Raw genomic sequence first — 20,646 nt, 5'->3', positions numbered from 1 at the left:
GGAAGAGGGACCAGGGACTTTGGAAGCTGAACAGAGCAGAGTAGGTCTAAGTGTCTGTCCTCACATGGACATCTGAAGTCTCACTCAGATTTCATTCTCATTCTCCCCTCCCTTTCTCTTCCTTCTTTCTCTCCCTCCATCTCCATCTTTAACTCTGTCTTTTTCAACCATTTTCACAAAGGATCCTGGCTGCATCCTGTCTCAGTCCTTTGTGTCCTAACAGGAAAATCTCAATCCCTCCTTTCTTGCCTCTTGATCCCATCCTGGCAAGCTTCCAATTCAAAGATGTCTCAGTTAGCTAAGCATGAAGACACAGGACAGACCAAATGCTTCTTTAAATACTGAATCCTTCTTAAGTAACTTTGACTTGAAATAGGATCTACAGATTAGATAACAGCATTGTGTCAATATTAATCTCCTGATTTTGATCATTGGGCTCTATTTACGTAAGAGAATGTCTTTATTTTCAAAGATACATACCACAGTATTTGAGGTTAAAGAGACATCATAGCTGGAAATTTTTTAACATTTATTTTAAAAGTTCAGGAGTACATGTGCAGGATGTACAGGTTTGTTACACAGATAAACATGTGTCATATGGATTTGTTGTACAGATTATTTCATCACCTAGGTATTGAGCCTAGTATCCATTAGTCATTTTTCCTGATTCTCCCCCTTCTTCCTATTCTCTGCCCTCCAGTAGGCCCCAGTGTGTGTTGTTCCCCTCTATGTGTCCATGTGTTCTCATCATTTAGCTCCCACTTAAAAGTGAGAACATGCAGTATTTGGTTTTCTGTTCCTGCAATAGTTTGCTAAGAATAATGGCCTCCATCTCCACCCATGTCCCTACAAAGGACATCCTCTGTTCTTTTTTGTGGCTGCATAGTACTCCATGGTATATATGTACCATATTTTCTTTATCCAGTCTATCAGTGATGGGCATTTAAGTTGATTCCATGTCTTTGTTATTGTGAATAGTGCTGCAATGAACATACATATGCATGTGTCTTTATAATAGAATGGTTTATATTCTTTTAGGTATGTACTCAGTAATGAGATTGCTAGGTCAAATGGTATTTCTGTCTAGGTCTTTGAGGAATCACCACACTGTCTTCCACAATGGTTGAACTAATTTACACTCCCACCAACAGTGTAAAGGCATTCCTTTTTCTCCACAACCTCATCAGCATCTTTTATTTTGACTTTTTGATAATAGCCATTCTGACTGGTGTGAAATGGTATCTCACCGTGGTTTTGATTTGCATTTCTCTAATAATTAGTGATTTTGGGCTTTTTTCCATATGATTGTTGGCTGCAAGTATGTCTTCTTTTGAGAAGTGTCTGTTCATGTCCTTTGCCCACTTTTTAATGGGGTTGTTTGTTTTTTTCTTGTAAATTTGTTTAAGTAGCTTGAATTATTTTCAAATGTTTTCGAAGAAAAACCATGTACATATAGAAAAAGAAAGCCAATGTGACAAAATGTTAACATTTGGAATACCTGGGTGAACAATATCTGGAATTTTTTGTATTATTCTTCCAACTTTTCTGTCATTTTGAAGTTATTTCAAAATAAAAAATTAAAAGGGGCTCTTCTATATTTTTAAAAATTATCATTTTTATTTGTTATCACAGTAAAGATCCTCTTTACCCAGTGATTCTATTGGGGAAGATGATTGAAAAGCAAGGAGCTATATCCTGACACAACTCAAACCAAACATATTATTATATAACACACACAACCAAAATTGCATTCTAGAAATCTGGACAAATTTTTCCATAAAACTTAAAATGAAGTTGTTCTCATCTTTTCATTTGCCCATTCATTTAGTCATAGAATATGTATTGAATACCACCTGTTCAAAATGATCAAAAATGCTCCGGTGCTCACAGGCTGCAAAGGAGACACACACAGTCACCTCCAGGACTGCGTGATAAGTGTTAAAACAGGTTCTATGGAAAATAGAGGCAAGGAATGCCTGTAATCCCAGCACTTTGGGAGGCTGAGGTAGGCAGATCACTTGAGGTCAGGAGTTTGAGACCAGCCTGGCCAACATGGTGATACCCTGTCTCTACTAAAAATACAAAAATAGCCAGATGCGGTGGTGCGCACCTGTAATCCCAGCTACTCAGGAGGCTGAAACAGGCCAATTGCTGGAACCTGGGAGACAGAGGTTGCAGTGAGCCGAGATTGCACTACTGCACTCCAGCGGGGGTGACAGAGTGAGACTCCGTCTCAAAAAGAAAAAAAAAAGAAACGAAAATAGAGCCAAGGCAACCTTTGCCCAGTCTTTTAAGGGATCAGAGAGGCCCTCCTAAAAAGGGGATGTTTAATATGAGATCCCTAGGGAAAGAGGAGTTGGCTAGATGAAGGAGGTATGTGTGAGCATGGGAGAGCAATAATATCCCAAGATGTGAAAAGACTGGGGCCTAGCATTGGGGATGGAGAAGAGGGGAGGCTCTAGCTTACAAAACAGCTAAAACTGAAGAGTCAAACAGAAGCTTTATATGCTCTACTGATGGTTGGGAATTTTATTCTGAATACTACAGGATTTTTAAGCAAAGGAGTAACTTGCAAAAATTATTTTTTATAATTTTAATTTTGTTACTGGTGGAAGTACTGATTTGAGAAGAGCAGAAATGGAGCTCAGGAGACCATTTAAATGACTCAACACCAAGGCAAATTAAATGACCTTACATCATTTCTGTCTTCTGGAACTAACTCTTTTAAGTCAAGTGGACAAACTCATGTATCCCATATCAGGTGGATGATAAAGCCAGGTATTCACACTCTAAACCTGCTTGAGATCATCACTGTGGGCTCAACTTCCATGATGGCTTTGCTATCCTTGCTCTAAATCCTGTGTCTGATTATGGGAGTTGACCCCATATCCCTTTACAAACCCACTGTCCCTTCTAACCTTCTCTTAACCCTTCACCTCTTGCTATGAAAGTCAGTAAAATGACAACATCGCAATGAAGCCAAAATTATATTGCTTAAAGCCATAAAACTAAATAGAAACCAGGTTATCAAAATAGACTTTTCAACGAAGGTTATTGCTTCACTGGGCTTCACAAATGAAACCAGAAATACCTCTTATGGTCAGTCCAACTCACATATTACAAATAGTGAAATGCCCTTTGTCTGCCAGGTGAACTTTTAATGATACCTTAAGACCCAAATCAAAGAATACCTATTTGGTAACACTTCTCTGAATGGCCCCCGCCCCAAAAAGGTGAGACATTCACTCCTGTGTTCTTACAGTACTTTGTGCTCGCTTCTTAAATACATGGCGCCAAACCCTAGCTTTGCAACTGATTTTTGGGCAATGCTGATCATGTTTCTTCGCATCAGTAAAGCAGAGAGAAAAACAGAATTTACTTCCTAGTGTCAAATGAAATAATCACTAATGAATTCTTGCCTGGGTCCCCAGTACATGGAAATAACAGCTAGTGGTTGTGGAGAGCTTACTATGGTGTCATTTATAATTTCCCCCACTAAAACAGGAGCTCCTTTAGTGAAAGAGACTTAATTACCTATGAATCCTTACTATCTAACAAGCAGTCTGGCATGTAGAGGGAGCTCCATACATACTTGTGGAGGGCATGAATGAGTGAGTCTAAGCGGGATATCCGATGATCAGTGTCCACTGCCACAAATAAATTAAAGCCCTGGTTCTTGGCAGATTCCCGGTGATGAAGTGTCTGGGTTGGTTCACACAGCCACAGGTTGAGCTCCAGCTCAGCGAGCCTGCTGAGTCGTTTCTGCACACCGACTATCTCTGACTGCTCTTCATCCCAATCGCTGGCTTAATCACCTCTGCTGGCTTCTTTCCTGCGTCTTGGGGAGTGAAAAGTTTCTGCTACTAAAAGAATGACTGCCTGTGATCCCATCCTTTCCATTTGGACAGTCTCCTATTATTGTCGATTCTCCCCTTGCTTTAACAAGTGGCTTCCGCTTCATCACAAAGCATTCTGTGCTTATATCTCTCTTTATCTCTGTGTGGAGTGGAGCAGAGCAGAGAGAGTTCCTCCCTGCCCACATTGTGCTGACACTGAAAGAGACACAATAATCAGGCGGGGAGGAAAGGTGGCTTTTGAATCAGAACAAATGCATCCCAGCTCAATTCTATGCTTCGTTTAATTAGGAATCAATTGGCTCTGGCCACCATGACTGAGTTCCTCTTTTCATAGGAAACCAGAACTCACTCTCTCTCTTTACTTGTAGGAGAAGTGCAGAGAGACAAGGAAGGACTGAGTGGAGTTTGGAATAAAAAGCAGCACCTTGCAGAAGGAGAATCAGAGTGACCAAAAATACACATAAACAAAGATGATATAATGAGGAAATTAATCCCAATCCCAAAAATGTATTAAACACCTGTTATTGATATGTGCTAGGAACTGTGCTAGAATCTGGGGGTGCACCTTTAAATAAGATTAGTTACTGCATTCAAGAAATTTGGTGAAATAAAAATCATATGATGATTGTTGGGAATAACTTACATTATTTAGCTTGAGAAGGGAAAGCAGAAGAGGTGGCATGAGGCTTGTGTCAAAATACATGATGGGGTGTAGAAGTGAGCTTCCTCCAAGCCCCTTAAAATTATCTACAAAACGCTACCCTATCTTGCAACATCATTGTAAATGGGAGTTTCATAGGGCTGTACCTGAAAGCACCTAAAATCACAGCACTCCTGAGAAACAGTAATGTATAAGTGCCTAACTTTGTCGCTGCCAGTGATCCTGCTCCTTCTACCCCAAGCCAAAGAGAGAGATTCATGTGCTTGTATTAATAAAAAATAAATATTGGTATACCAGTATTTATAAATATTGGTATACCAGTATTTATAAAATACCAATAAATATTGATATTTTAAAATACCAATGCTTTTATTGGTAACATTCTAAGAACATGAGAAATGAAGACTAGGATACACAGCTTGATAGGAGCAGAACTGGAAGCTGATCATCTTTCACATGACCTCAGGAAGTGTGACTTCAGCTGTCATATGGGGGCTTTCCAGCCACAAAGTGTCATTGTCAAGAGTTGCAACCTTTTACTTCATCTCTTTAAATTCACACTTCATACCATTTGTCACACCCGATGGCTCAGAACCAACTCCAAGTTAGCACAGCCCCTCTACTTGAATGTTTGTGACTGTCTCTATTTCTGGGTCACCTGGCTTCACAGCTCTCTTCCTCACTTTGTCTTCCTCCTTCTGAATTAACAAACTGACTTCAGAGGCAAGGCGAGGCTTGGCTTGGGACCCAGATGGCTGTGAGCACACATTTATTAGTCATAACTCTTAGAATTGCAAATTAATGAAGATTCAACTCAAAGTGACATAAGTAAAACAGGGGAATTGTTCAATCATGTAACGGAAAAAGGCTAGTAGGAGAGTTGGTTTTAAGCTTATCCCTCTCTATCTGTCCACCTGTCTATGGATCTCTATCTCTATCTCTCTGCCTCTCTTTCTTTCCCCATGCCCTGGCTCCACTTTCATCTGTGTACGTTTCATACTCAAACAGGAGCTCTCCATGTGGTCTCTGGAAGCTCCAGTCTTTCATCTTTAAACTATAAGAGCAGCACAAAGGACTGCCAACAACTTCCTTCCAATCTCCCCGGTAACAGTCAAAGTATTAGCTCTGATTGGATTAACAAGGGTATGTGCCCATTCCTGAAGAAAATGCTGTGGCACCAGGGATTGGATCAACTGATGGCCAGGCTGGTCACTCACACACCCCTGAGCTGAAGGTGTGTCACCTCTTGGTCCAAGAGAGGAGATGCTGTGCTTCCTAAATGAGTCTCCAGAAGCTGTTATTAGTGGGACTAATGAATGCTGAGAAGAGAAAGGAAAAAGCCAGAAATTTCCCCTGAGTTCCCACATTGGAACATGCCATCCTAGCTGAGCCTGTAGCTTTCAACTATTTGAGAGGGCAAGCAAGAAACAAAGGCACCTGAACCCAATTTTAGGTGTATAAGACTCGGTTTGTTTCCTGTAGCTCATCGTCCTCTTAGGTCTTCTGGAAGGAAAAACTGATAGAAAGTGAGGGTGAGAGAATACACAACAGCGGGAAGGACATCTGTTCTCCATCTTTTGTGAGATCAGTGACATCAGATGTTAATAGAGGCAAAATATGACAGATCCAGATGACAACTGCTGGCAGGACTGTGGGGCTGTTCTAGCAGGAAGCTCTCACTTCGTTTTCCTTTAGGATAAGCACACCGATGCAGAGCTGGACTATTTGCACAAACAAATAAGTTGTTTCTGAATTGTAAGTGCTATAAAGAGGATTATAATGAGGATTTGAACTTCAGAGTCTAGCTTAACTTTGGATATGAGAAAGAAACTATCCATCACCTTTTCAAACCTGAATTGTCTCTCTTTACTTCTCCAATCAATTACAAAGGTCATGGATATGGAGAAATTGGAACCCGGATGGTTTAGTTCATATGAAAATATATAAAATATATTTCCACAGCAGAAAGAAATCTTGTCAAAGCATTTTTGAGTGGATTTTTGTTGCTGTTGTTCTGTTTTGTTTGCTTTTTCATTTTATCTGCTGCTTCCCAATGTCCCATCACCTAAGGGTCACACTTTATTGTACATTATTTCATCCATGGCTCTACTACTGGGATCTTCATATGGTGCATTTATGGAAACTCATAAATTTTTTGTTTTCATGGCACAAAGTGGAATTTCTAATAACAATAATGTTTTAAATACTATCAATCTCATCATTATCATTATCAATACCAAAAACTATAAAATAAAAACTTAGTACAAGTTTTTATACTAAGTTTAATAGCCATATTGATGAGTTGTTTACAACGCATCATGTTCCCTGTAAGCACTTTATCTATATTGCCTAAAGTAAGTTTTACAGCAAAACTATGAAGCAAACACTTTTTTTTAATCATCACATTAAAAAACAAAAATTGATACTCAGAAGCCAATGCCTCAACCAGTAGAGGCAGCTAGTGTGTCCTCCCCAACCTGTTCCACGTCCCTCTCAGCAAACACACATCTTCTGTTCCTTTCCTCTGCCTGCTGCGCTCTCTCCAGCATTTGCAACTGCTGCTCTGTATTCTTAATGCTCTGTCAGGAAAGCTATGTTTTCAGGGCATAATCTCCATGGCCATAAGTGGTGACCTATCCCCACCTGGCTAACTTCCACCACCTGGCTAACTTCTACTTATGACCTTAGAATAAAAGTCGCCATCGCCATCTCAGAGTGGCCACTTTCAACGTCCCCTCTTTTTTTTTAAACAGAGTTTCACTCTGTCAACCAGGCTGGAGTGCAATGACATGATCACAGCTCACAGCAGTGTAGACTTCCCAGGCTCCAGCGATCCTCCCACCTCAGCCTCCAAAGTAGCTGGGACCACAAGCGCACGCCACCACGCCTGGCTAAGTTTTGTATTTTTTTGAAGTTGCCGAGGCTGATCGCGAACTCTTGGGCTCAAGAGATCTACCTGCCTGAGCTTCCCAAAATGCTGGGATTTCAGGTGTGAGCCACTGTGCCTGACCACCATTCCCTCCTCTTTGTAATGTACAGAGTGGGCATAGATTATCCAGCACTTTCTTCCATGAGACTTGAAGTTTTGCTCGACTTTCACCCAGAGGTGTGTCCTCTGCATTCAGCTCAGTTTCAGTCATCTACTACATATTGCTGAATAGAAAAGTGACTATAGTCACTTCCCAGGTGGGTGGCAGGACTGGAGACCACTGTACTCTAAGCAGTTTCTCAGGACTTCCTCCATCTCCCATGGCCATTTTCCAATCCCTTTCTTTGCTAAGCCTTACCTCCTTGACTTGAAAACTATGGCTCTATCCCACATGTTATTTTCTTAAATACCTACAGGACTATGGAAAAATAATAGAAATGTTTAAAGTCAACCGATCACAAATAGGAATATGTGAAGAATCTGACAAACTAGAGCATGCATGTCCTTTCTAATAGGGATATTTGTTGCCCTAAGGATTGAGAGCCCAGTATTCACCAGAACTCCCAAATATTCAAGGGAAGTCAGAAATATTGATTTTTAGTTTTATATGTAAAAATCTGTCACTATTTTAATATCATGTACAAGATATATGACATGGCACAACTATTTAACCCCTCTTTGCCTCTATTTCCTCATCTGTAAAGTGGGAACAATGTTGGAACCTAACTCTCAAGGCTACTATGGGATATAAATTATTTGATATTTATGAAGAGTTTAAAGCAGTTCTTGGTGTATGGTAAGTGTGTACATACATATTTGAATATGTATCATCTAATTAATATGTAATATTCAATTTCATGTTAAATACATAATTGAATATTGAATTTATAATTTAATAACAACAACAAAAATACCTGTTTAAAGAAAGACACTGTGCAACCAAACAAAACATGTCTACAGGCCACTTGTGGCCTACAGGTTATCAGATTTGAAGTGCTGTTTATATTTTAATTTTTTAACATATATTTTATTGTAGAGACAGGGTCTAGCTATGTTGCCTAGGCTAATCCTCCCACCTTGGCCAGCTTATACTTTATCTGAAAGCTGCATCTTGAACCACCTCTGGATCTGGTCCACCTCCTGACTCTTTTCTCCTACATCGTTTCAAAAATAGCCCTTTCTCTGACCCTAGAGTCAACAATTTTCTTAAGTCATGGCTGCTCAGCTCACCCCTGAGTCTCAAGAATACCCTAGGAGGGACAGTTTATAATAGCTGCTTTTTCCCCCTACCCATGGAGATGCAAACTTCACCCTAAAAAGCAAGCTCTGAGGCTTCCTAGGCCTCAGAGGGGTCTCTATCAACCGCAACCCACTTTTCCATCAATCTTATCTGTAATATTTTCGGATCGTGCCTGCCACCCTGAAGCCAGCTGCATTATCTGCAATCAGCAGCATGGTGGGATGGAGAATAGGCTTGTTCTCAGCAACCAAGTTGAGAACAGGGCTAAAAATAACCATTTTCAAATTAAATTCTTGAATTGGAAAGGAAAAGAGAGAGGATAAACAGGACACAGTATGGCAGGTTTTATTTATTTACACCAATGAATCAAAGATAAAGGAAGGAAAAAGGCGTTTTGAAGAATTTGGGCGTATGGCAGAATTGTTTCCATCTCTGGTTATGTTGTCAAAACACCAATGATGATGCAAAGCAAATGCCTGTCAGACAAACTCAAAGGAAGCTTATTTACACATTTGGGATGAGCAGGGTTGTAAATGATGGTTTAATTGGGAAAATCTGCTTAGTCATTTGAACAAGCAGACCTAAAAACAGACATAACATAGTGCTGCAAGGAAAACAAATGTAAGAGAATTTCTTTTTCATTGCTTTACTCTAATGCATTTCCTGCTTTCCTCCTCCCTCTCTCTATTCCATTTTCATTTCCATTAGATAAAAAACTTCTCAGCATTTTCCAGGCTGCCCTTAACCTTTCTGACTTGCTTACTTGGGGCCTGTAGAAGACAAAGCACTCTTTCAATGACTGGAGACAGGCACTAGGCAGTACCCAATGCACGTAGACTGGCCTCTGGGGCTGAAAATGTAGCTTCCTAAAAACAAACAGTACAGAGGCTGATGGATTAGGGAAGGTGTATAGAACACTCAATTTGATGCCTAGCAAATAAAAAGCATTCAATAAATATTAGTTTCCTTACCTGCCACTCAATAGGGAACTGGCATTTATTATTAAAAAAATCACCTACTCACATCTATAATAAAATTTTTTGACTGGGAAGGATTATATCAGTATAGTAACCATGATTATTTCTGGGTAGGAAGTTATTGATACAGTTTCCTGCTTTATATTTTAATTTATGCTTTTCAAATTTTCTGCAAAGATTAGCCACGCATGGTGGTGGCAACCTCTAATCCCAGCTACTCAAGAGGCTGAGGCAGGAGAATTGCTTGAACCTGGGAGGGGGAGGCTGCAGTAGGCCGAGATCGCACCACTGCACTCCAGCCTGGGCAACAAGAGCGAAACTCCATCTCAAAAAAAAAAAACATACTCTGCAATGACAAATTAGAAATAAAATGATTTTTAAATCAAAAATTCTGAATGCTATTTAATTAAATGTAAGTCATTTTCTAGCCTTATAATCACCTATTCTCATTCACTGACCTGTCTAGTAAAAGGTAATTCATTAATGATCTTGAAAACTAAAGTTTTAGTTTTCTTTTTTGGGTCTTTTCAAAATGGTCCAGAAATTGGCATTTTGCAAAGTTTTCAATGATGAGAGGTTGGCACTACTGCCAACCATAAACTAAATTTGACTTGAAGTGGTTGTAATCTCCCAAAACACACAAAAAAGCATACAGAAATATATAAAAGAATTAGTAGGGCACGAACAATTCATTTCATCATTTCAGCCATTATTTCTAGGAAAGCCTTTTTGTTACCTGTAGCAGATATTTGTGATGAACTGTGCCATACATATCCCCTCTGCACACCTAATTTCAGTACTGATGTGGTGGGCAGCTCTATGCCTCTTTGCCAATGTCCATGGTGTCCTACTGTATCGCTTTCTCAAAAGCTGGGGAAAGTAGCTTAGCCACATGTAGGTGCAACCCAGAAATGTGAGGGAGTCTATGCCCCTCAAGGTAATCCTCATCCAATGGGGATAAAATCTATGGATAAACGTCCCAGCTTCCTTGTCCTCCCGTGGGACAATTCTAAGCAGTAACCAGCTCGTTAACACGTACTTTACACTTGTTGTTGTTTTCTTCCCTTTCTTGTCTGTCTCTTTCCTTATTCTTGCACTTCCACTTTCTGCAATTGCCTCCAAAACAAACTCCCTGAAGCTTAGTCAGTTTGGGGTGTTCTAACAGAATACCACAGACTGGTGACTTAGGCAGCAAACATTTAATTCTCACAGTTCTAGAGGATAGAAGTTCAAGATGAGGGTGCCAGCATGGTTAGGTCCTTCTTGGAGGCCCTCTTCCTGGTTTACAGATGGCTGCCTTCTTGCCATATCCTCATTTGCCAGAAGGAGAGAGAGATGTCATGTCTCTCTCTCTTTTTTATAAGCTCATTAATCTCATCAAGTGGACCCCACCCTCATGACCTAATCTAACGCTAATTACCTCATAAAAGCCCCACCTTGGAATGCCATCACATTGAGGATTAGGGTTTCAACATATCAATGCTGGGGTTAAACACACATTCCACCCATAGCATCCTGCATCAAGTCCTCATCTCAGAGTCAACTTTAAGTGGTAGGAGGACATGTGGTTAAATCCAGACTAGAACATCGTAATTATACATTTCTAGGTTAAAAAGAGTCCTTATGTTGCTAACGACAATAGTGTCACTAATAACAACTGCAGCCTAAATTTTATTGATTAGAATTTGGTGACCAAATCAAACTGACTGTGTAAGCAACCTCCTTATATAATGAGGCTGGAACAAAGTTCCTTGCTGTTTGGATGTTCTGTTTGCACACAGAGCTGTAACCGACACTGAGACAAAGTAAGCAAGTATTTTCATCAGCCAATGGGTAAAACCCACTCTTTTTCTTAACTTTCAGCCTGGAAGAACCAGAATCCTAGGAGCATGGAAGACTTAATTCATTCAACAGTAACTACCTCTTTTTAGCCTAAGATTTGGCAGCCGAACAACAGAACAAGAATTATGTCAGCTTTTCTGCTTAGCATGAGCTCTGCCCCAGAACCAATGACATAAAATATGTATGTTTGCTTTCCCTGCCACAAAGTTGCGACACATTATCAAAGCTTTACAAAGTCACTCTATCTTAGGACACCCCTAGACAACTTGTTTCCATCTTACTTCTGGGACAAAAATATTTACTGCATGCTGCTTTCATTGTCTTTGTGAATATTACATTAAATGTTGACATGTGCTTGGCAATTCAAATTCACTGGTTAAATGTTTTTCTCCTCTCAAAATTATTTTTAATATAATAGTCTAATAAATATGAATCCAAGATTCCTTACTAAACATGTGACTTTGCCTTGTCCAACCTCAGTATTTTATTCTATAAAATGCAAGTAACTAGGAAACGCCCATTTTAGGTTGTAAAAATTGCAAAAATTACAAAAATGTGTTTAGTGCAGTCCATGGCAAAAAAAAAGAACTTCTAAATGTCACATATTATTATTAAAATCAGGTTCAATTACAATAACTGCACAATACAAAAATACAAAGTCAGTATTGCACTTAGACTCTGGAGACACTTTAAAAGACATATGAAGTCTTCTCATTCTAACTCTTTCATTTTGTATTCAATTTAACCTTCATTAAAATTGAGCTATAATGTAGAAAGAGATGAATTTCTCAAAAAAGCAAAAATGATGAAGATGTACATGTAGGAATTCACAATATAGAAAGGAAAGTAGAAACATACATAGATTTGATCAGGCACTAAACACTTACTGAATGCCAGCTTTGTACTAGAAAGCACTAGGTACTAGAGTCAAAAAGATGATTAAACTCTATATCCTCTAAGGGAAGCAGCTGTCCAATAAACAAATAAGAGCCCTATATTAATACGATAAATATGATGTTCAAGGTAACATGAGAAGACTTTAAAAGGAATAATGAGCTTTATTAAGAGGAGTCGGAGGTAGAGACAAGTTAAGTAAAGCTTCTCAGTTATGACTGTTAAAATGGTACATGAAGGATGAATAGGAGTTCACAAGTTAATCAAAGGGAAGAGAGGGTTCTAGGGCACAGCATAAACAATAGCAAGGAAAAGTATAGCATCTTCAGGGAACTCCAAGTAAATTAGATTAGAGCCAGAAGAAATGGGTAAAATAAGGAGGAGAAATGAGAAAAAAAACACAATTCTCATAAATGTTAGGTTGCAATTTTTTGAAATGACCATAATGGAGTTATAAGCAAACTTGAATAAAATATTAATGTCACATAAGGATAGATCACTTGTTCATTTTTACCTAACTAGTTTGTGGCAAAACTAAACCTAGAAGCTGTCTCCCAACTCCAAGTGTGGTGCTCTATCCTCTAGACCAGTGGTTCATAAACAAGGGTCCCAGGACTAACAGTTTCAGCACTACCCAGGAGATTATTAGAAATACACATTCTCAGACTTCGTTCCAGAACTACTGAGCAAGAAACTCTGAAGATATAGCCCAGAAATGTGTGCCTTTAAAAGCCCTCCACCTGATTCTGAATTACACTAAAATTTGAGAATTGCTGCTCTCGACCATGTTGAGATTTTCACATTCCCAAGGAATTTTCACGAAGGAAACTAAAAGAAAAGCAAAGATTGCCTCTTTTTTTGGTCAATTGAGAAAACAGCCTTATGTTCATAATAAAACTCTGTCAATCAAGGACTTTGTGAAAATGGTATGAAAATGTTCTGCTTGAGGGAGTCCTTTGATAGCCAATACCTTAGCAGTCACAACAGGTTCAGGTGGCTGGAAAAATCAATTACAGATGTCTTTTAGGTGCAAGCTATATGGAGACCCAAGAACAGATGCCCACCAGTGTACCTGCTGGAAGGAGTAAGGAGAGAGAAAGAAAATTATAAGAAATGTAAGAAGATGGTCACCTCTTTTCCCTAGAGTTTACTAAATTTATACTTCAAGAACTCAAGTAAGTCAATTCTCAACTTTGCAACATTTTAGAGTTTAGGGGAATGTGAACAAAAGTCTATTGGGTCATTTTTACCATCACTCACCCTTGTGTTCTCAGTGCCTGGCTCAGTTTCTTGACCATAGTATGTATTTAATAAAAGATTGTTAACTATATAGATGACATAATTAGTACACAGAATAAACTAATGTTTTGAGTATATGTCTACAGACGACTAACCAAAAAAGTTAAAAATAGACTGAAAACAAAAATTAAAGCTGATTTTATATAACTGAACATAAAATGTTTGAAGAAATGCAGTCTGAACACAAAGGTTATCGCATTGATTTTTCTGAAATTAGAACCATTCTGCATCCAATCAACCTGCCTCTCTGTTGCTGACATCAACCATTGAAGAGATGAAGAAAAATCTCATTTGTGCCAGTATCTGGCAAACTAGCACAAGTTAATTAGTCAATTAAACTATCAGTGTAATAGGGAATGTTACAAACTAGCATTAGCAGGTTAAGAGAGGCGAGCTGTATAATTCATAAAGAGAAATACAAGTCCACAACAGGAATTCAGATGTAGCTTAAATAAAGATGAATCACGGCAAAACTGAATTAAAGACAGGGTCTGAGTGACCTCTAGTGTTACTGAGAAGAACATTAAGAAAGTAAAAGAAAATAGCCCATGTTTCTGAATCCTAAGTGTGTGTGTGTGTGTGTGTATGTGTGTGTGTGTGTGCGTGTTTTATAAGCTTCATTGCAACATAGTTATCATTTCATCCATTTAAAAGTCAACTAAGAAACAACATGTAGAATTTCACATTTCAGTCTTCATCACTGAAACACTCTGTTCTGACTTACCGACTTGGTATTAAAATGTCTTCTTTTGTATATATACAAAAGTTTGCAATCTCAGCCTTACTACTCAAATGCCTTTGGGAAAAACAGTCTTGTATTAAATGTTAAATAACAGAAGGTTTCCCAGATGATACTGGGAAAAGGTCAAGGGAATACAGAGAAGCAATAAAGTCATTCCAATTTTAGTGTTCAGAGAGAATGCTTACATTCAGTTGCTTCACCTTCTAATGTATGCATTGATTTTTCTAAAAGCACAAGCTCTGATCACCTTCAATCAAGGTTCTTCAAAACCCTCTGATTACCTACCAAATTAAGAACCCATTCTTAGGTGGATCATTCAAGGGCTTCCATGAAATGATCCCCATGACCTTCATTTCCTCTGAAGAAGACACTGCTGTATGTCACCACACCAGTATCATTCCTGCACATGCAGACTTCTCACATACTAATGTCTTTTTTAACTTCTAGAATTCCACAAACCTTTGTGTAAAGATAGTCCCAAATCTTGGAAGGGCTTGCAGCTTATTTTTAATAATGTCCTGATTTCAACTCCTATTTCTATCACCTGCTAAATGTGTAATTTTTTAAAAATTGCTTAGCCTAACTTAACTCAGTTTGATCATCCCTAATATAAGGATCATGAATATATTACCCCCACTACCACTGCATAACAGAAAGTAAAGAAGGGTAGAATGAAATCAAGGTCAAATACCATCTCTGTCATTGATTAACTTTGGGATTCTGAAGAAGACTGTCACTGTCTTAGTTCCAGTTTCCTGTCTATAAAACAGGTACAATTATAACCAACTTTATAATATTAACATGAGGATTAAAATCAGATGGCTTATATGAAAAAGAACCCAGTGTACCCTAGGCACTCAATAAGTACTTAACTCTGCACACTCTGGGACCAGTGCCTCTGCCCAACTCTTCCATTTGGGGTAGGGGCATGGATGTTGGGTGAGGCCATCAAGCTTTCTAGCTGAAGTTTCTGCTTATCCTAGACCTCCTTTTCCTATTGCAAATGTAGGTCAAAGATTCAAGAAGATGTTAATAGCACATCTAAGGCATGGTTACTATGGGCCACCTGATCATCACATTTAGTTTTCACCTACAGTCTTAACCTCTTGTGTCTTCTGCTATAACTTACAGGATGGCTCATTCAGCTCTAAGCTATATGCAGTAAAATTATTTTAGCCATAGTCTTGGTCTAAGCCAGGCTCAGGGTGAAAAGTTAAAACAAAGCTTTATTGTATGGTTCCACTAATATGAGATGCCTAGAGTTGTCAAACTCATAGAAACAGAAACTAGAGTGGTGGTTTCCAGGAGTGGAAAGTGGAAAGTTGTTTAATGGGTATACAGTCGCAGTTTTGTAAGATGAAGGTTCTGGAGACCAGTCGCACAACAATGTGAATATATGTAACACTACTGAACTGTACACTTAAAAGTGGTTAAGACTGGCCGGGCTCTGCAGCTCATGCCTGTAATCCCAGCACTTTGGGAGGTTGAGGCGGGAGGATCACTTGAGCCCAGGAATTTGGGACCAGCCTGGGCAATATAGCAAGACCCCATCTCTAAAAAATTAAAAATTAAAAATGTTTTAAATGGTCAAAAAATGTTTTAAATGGTACCAAAACAGAGATATAGACCAATGGAACAGAACAGAACCCTCAGAAAAAATACCACACATCTGCAACCATCTGATCTTTGAGAAACCTGACAAAAACAAGCAATGGGGAAAGGATTCCCTATTTAATAAATGGTGCTGGGAAAACTGGCTAGCCATATGTAGAAAGCTGAAACTGGATCCCTTCCTTACACCTTATACAAAAATTAATTCAAGATGGATTAAAGACTTAAATGTTAGACCTGAAACCATAAAAACCCTAGAAGAAAACCTAGGCAATATCATTCAGGACATAGGCATGGGCAAGGACTTCATGTCTAAAACACCAAAAACAATGGCAACAAAAGCCAAAATTGACAAATGGGATCTAATTAAACTAAAGAGCTTCTGCACAGCAAAAGAAATTACCATCAGAGTGAACAGGAAACCTACAGAATGGGCGAAAATTTTTGCAATCTACTCATCTGACAAAGGGCTAATATCCAGCATCTACAATGAACTCAAACAAATTTACAAGAAAAAAACAAACAACCCCATCAAAAAGTGGGCAAAAGATATGAACAGACATTTCTGAAAAGAAGACATTTATGCAGCCAAAAGACACATGAAAAAATGCTCATTATCACTAGCCATCAGAGAAATGCAAATCAAAACCACAATGACATACCATCTCACACCAGTTAGAATGGCAATCATTAAAAAGTCAGGAAACAACAGGTGCTGGAGAGGATGTGGAGAAATAGGAACACTTTTACACTGTTGGTGGGACTGGAAACTAGTTCAACCATTATGGAAGTCAGTGTGGCAATTCCTCGGGGATCTAGAACTAGAAATACCATTTGACCCAGCCATCCCATTACTGGGTATATACCCAAAGGATTATAAATCATGCTGCTATAAAGACACATGCACACATATGTTTATTGTGGCACTATTCACAATAGCAAAGACTTGGAACCAACCAAAATGTCCAACAATGATAGACTGGATTAAGAAAATGTGGCACATATACACCATGGAATACTATGCAGCCGTAAAAAATGATTTGAGTTCATGTCCTTTGTAGGGACATGGATGAAGCTGGAAACCATCATTCTGAGCAAACTATCACAAGGACAAAAAACCAAACACCACATGTTCTCATTCACAGGTGGGAATTGAACAATGAGAACACATGGACACAGGAAGGGGAACATCACACTCTGGGGACTGTTGTGGGGTGGGGGTAGGGTGGAGGGACAGCATTAGGAGATATACGTAATGTTAAATGACAAGTTAGTGGGTGCAGCACACCAACATGGCACATGTATACATATGTAACAAACCTGCACGTTGTACACATGTACCCCAAAACTTAAAGTATAATAAAAAAAAATTATGAGATGAAATTCATTATCCCTTAAACGCAACTTCTTTTGGCATCTCCATGACAGGTCACATAACACACAGTGAGCTTGCATGCAAGCATACCAACACACACAGAATAGGAAGGGTAGTTTGTTTCCTTTGTTTGTTTTGAGACAGAGTCTCCCTCTGTCGCCCAGGCTGGAGTGCAGTGGTGCAATCTCGGCTCACTACAAGCTCTGCCTCCCGGATTCAAGCGATTCTCATGCCTCAGCCTCCTGAGTAGCTGGGATTACAAGCATGCACCACCATGCCCAGCTAACTGTTTGTGTTTTTAGTAGTGATGAGATTTTGCTATGTTGGCCAGGCTTGTCTCGAACTCCTGGCCTCAAGTGATCCACCCACATCAGCCTCCAAAAGTGCTGGGATTACAGGCCTAAGCCACTGTGCCCAGCCTCTTTATTTCTAACATAAACAGAATTACGACATGAGGTAGGATAGCTTTCATCTAATAACATAATTTTTCTAACTGGCCCCACACCAATATCACAAATTCTACATTATTTTGACCCCATGTTCAGGATGGGAAAGAGTACACCTCCTTGAATGCCACCTAACATATAAGAAAAGGTTTTGATTCTAACTCATTTGGCTAAAAGTAAAAGGAATAAAGGGATCCACATTCATCTTCCACCTAGAGCAACTTGGGCAGAAACTGGGATAAGGCCCCAGTATAAATAGCTTTGAATTCCTTTCAGTTATTACCAGGATTTTGTATGATCCTTAAAATGATTTCTCAACAACAGTTAGTAGCAATTCCTGATACTCCTGAAAACTTAGCAGAGCAAAGGAAGGAGTCCCAAAGCCACCTCCAGACCTGTGGCCCTTCCTGCTGAATATGCTGGGGGAAAAAAAGGAGAAAAAACTAAAAGTCTGCACTGCTGCTTTCTCAGACTGGAAATTCCAAATTACTTTTAAAGCCTCCTCATGAATGTGTGCCTCTAATAGCCTAACCCCTATTATTGGCCTGATATACAGAATCCTTAGAGCTTGATGAAAAAGGATAAAACTCAGGAGTTTCAGGTATAAGTGAACTGAAACAACGCAGCCCATTTATTCTCAGATCCTTGTCCTTCTCAAGTCAGTTTTCCCTATGATGGTATCTCGGCACTTCTGGGCAGATTCTAGCCATCTTAGCTGTTCTCTTGCTCATGCTCACATTTTATTTAAGTTAGTTGTTTTCACTTTTTATTGATGTGTAACATACACACAGAAAAGTGCACAAATTCTAATTGTAAAAATTGATAAACTTTTCACAAAGTAAACATTTCTGCATAGACAGCACCCAATCAAAGAACACGGTATTGCCACAGTCCCCAAAGTCCCCTTGTGCCTTGAACAAATTACCCAGGCAAGGGTAACTGGTATACCAATCAGAGTGACTTCTAACACCATGCATTCATTTTGCTTCTCTTCTTTTTCAGAACTTTATAGAAACACAATCACACAGAGTGATCCCTAAATTCATGAGATTCATCTATACTGTTCTGACTATAGTTTGTTCACTCTCATTGCTGTACAATGTGACTATATCAAGATTTGTCTATCTGGTTGTAAATGCAGGTCTCCATATAGCCATTAGCCCATCATATTTGGGTCTATGAATGCAAATCAAATCATCGTGCCCTAAGTTTCTAGCAATCTTCTAATGATGCTCTGACAGTAGCCCCACAAATTCCTTGCCATCCCCTGTCCATGCCAGTGATTCCCAAACTCCGACTCTTAGGTCCAACAAGCCACTGCCCCATGTAAGAACCAGGAAAGTCCTTTTGCCAGAGAACAATACAATCTTTCTATGTTTGTAGAGATTCTGTTATTGCCTTACAGATTATTTTTGAAATTTCTATATTCTATCTGGTTTAGTTCCAGTCAATAAGTTTTATTAGAGTTCTATCTCAGTGCCAAGCACTGTGCTGCTTGCTGGGCTATGAAATAAAGGAAGGTATAGTCCCACAATTGGGGGAGCTTAGACACTGTTAGAAATAAACATGAGGCCGAGCTTGGACGCTATTAAAAATAAACATGAGGCCGGGTGCGGCGGCTGACGCCTGTAATGTCAGCACTTTGGGAGGCCAAGGTGGGTGGGTCACCCGAGGTCAGGAGTTCGAGACCAGCCTGGCCAACATGGTGAAACTCCATCTCTGCTAAAAATACAAAAATTAGCCAGGTGTAGTGGTGCATGCCTGTAGTCCCAGCTACTCAGGAGGCCAAGGCAGGAGAATTGCTTGAACCTGGGAGCCAGAGGTTGCAGTGAGCTGAGATTGCACCACTGCACTCCAGCCGGGGCGACAGAGCAAGAGTCTGTCTCAAAAAAAAAAAAAAAAAAAAAAAAAAGAAAAGAAAAGAAATAAACATGATATTGCTTATGTGCCCCCCTCTACCAAAGTATATATGCTGCCCAAATCTCTCATCAATGTAGTTCTAACTCCAGGGAAGAGTAAGCACATAGCCCCGGGGCTGAGGGAGAATCAGGAAGTCTTAAGTAATCGCTTAATGAATGCCGTTTAAGTATTGTATATCAGTAAAGGTTAGCTTAATAATATAATCATGCCTACTTTAATATTAAAAACATTTCCCTTCATTATTGTCAGTTAAAACAGACACTTCGTGACAATGTGTCCTGTTTAACACCTGAAATTTAGTACCCCTATGAATCACCAATATTTTAAACCACTACAGACATCACCACAGAAGTCTGAAAAGGACGAATCTAAACAACCTGTAAAAATTTACCACATAATAAAAGGAGAAGAGGCACCTCAATCAATCTTGTACATGAGCCACAAAAACCTGGCCATATTGTGTTTTCACATATACTAATTGACCTATTTTCCCAGAAAATAAATAATTCTTCAGATATTTTATTCATTTTAAACAACCATGCATATCGTAGTATCTGAGGCTTTAAATCACAAATCTCCCTGAAACATAACCTGAAATTCTAGTGTCATTCATACATTTAATAACCAAAAAAGTAATACTTGTGATTTTCCTAACTGTTTGAAAGTAGAAAATGACTCCTGGGAAGGCAGAGAAGCCAATTTGCTATGAGCAGCTTTCATTTCCTACTCTTAATTCAAACCTGCATAAAATTGTTTGAAGTCTTGGCACCAGTAGTGGCATTCCAATGTAGCTCATAGGAAGACCTTTTAGGAGGGACATTTAGATGTAAAATACAGCCTGCATATCAACCGA

At 39.1% G+C, this 20,646-nt stretch overlaps 1 long non-coding RNA gene across 1 annotated transcript in view; it reads left to right on the top strand.

Annotated features, from left to right (window-relative positions):
- The window catches only part of LOC134757513 (uncharacterized), a 32,228-nt gene extending 20,354 nt beyond the window's left edge, over positions 1 to 11,874 (top strand). Inside the window, exon 3 of the long non-coding RNA XR_010131578.1 lies at positions 11,528 to 11,874. This is a non-coding gene — a long non-coding RNA (uncharacterized lncRNA). The remainder of the gene's footprint in view (positions 1 to 11,527) is intronic.
- Positions 11,875 to 20,646: the final 8,772 nt, after the last annotated feature.

This window comes from Gorilla gorilla, chromosome 18 (genome assembly GCF_029281585.2).
Source record: "Gorilla gorilla gorilla isolate KB3781 chromosome 18, NHGRI_mGorGor1-v2.1_pri, whole genome shotgun sequence".
Taxonomy (NCBI): Eukaryota; Metazoa; Chordata; class Mammalia; order Primates; family Hominidae; genus Gorilla; species Gorilla gorilla.
The sequence above is the reverse complement of the archived record's forward strand: the minus strand, read 5'-3'. Positions and strand labels throughout refer to the sequence as shown.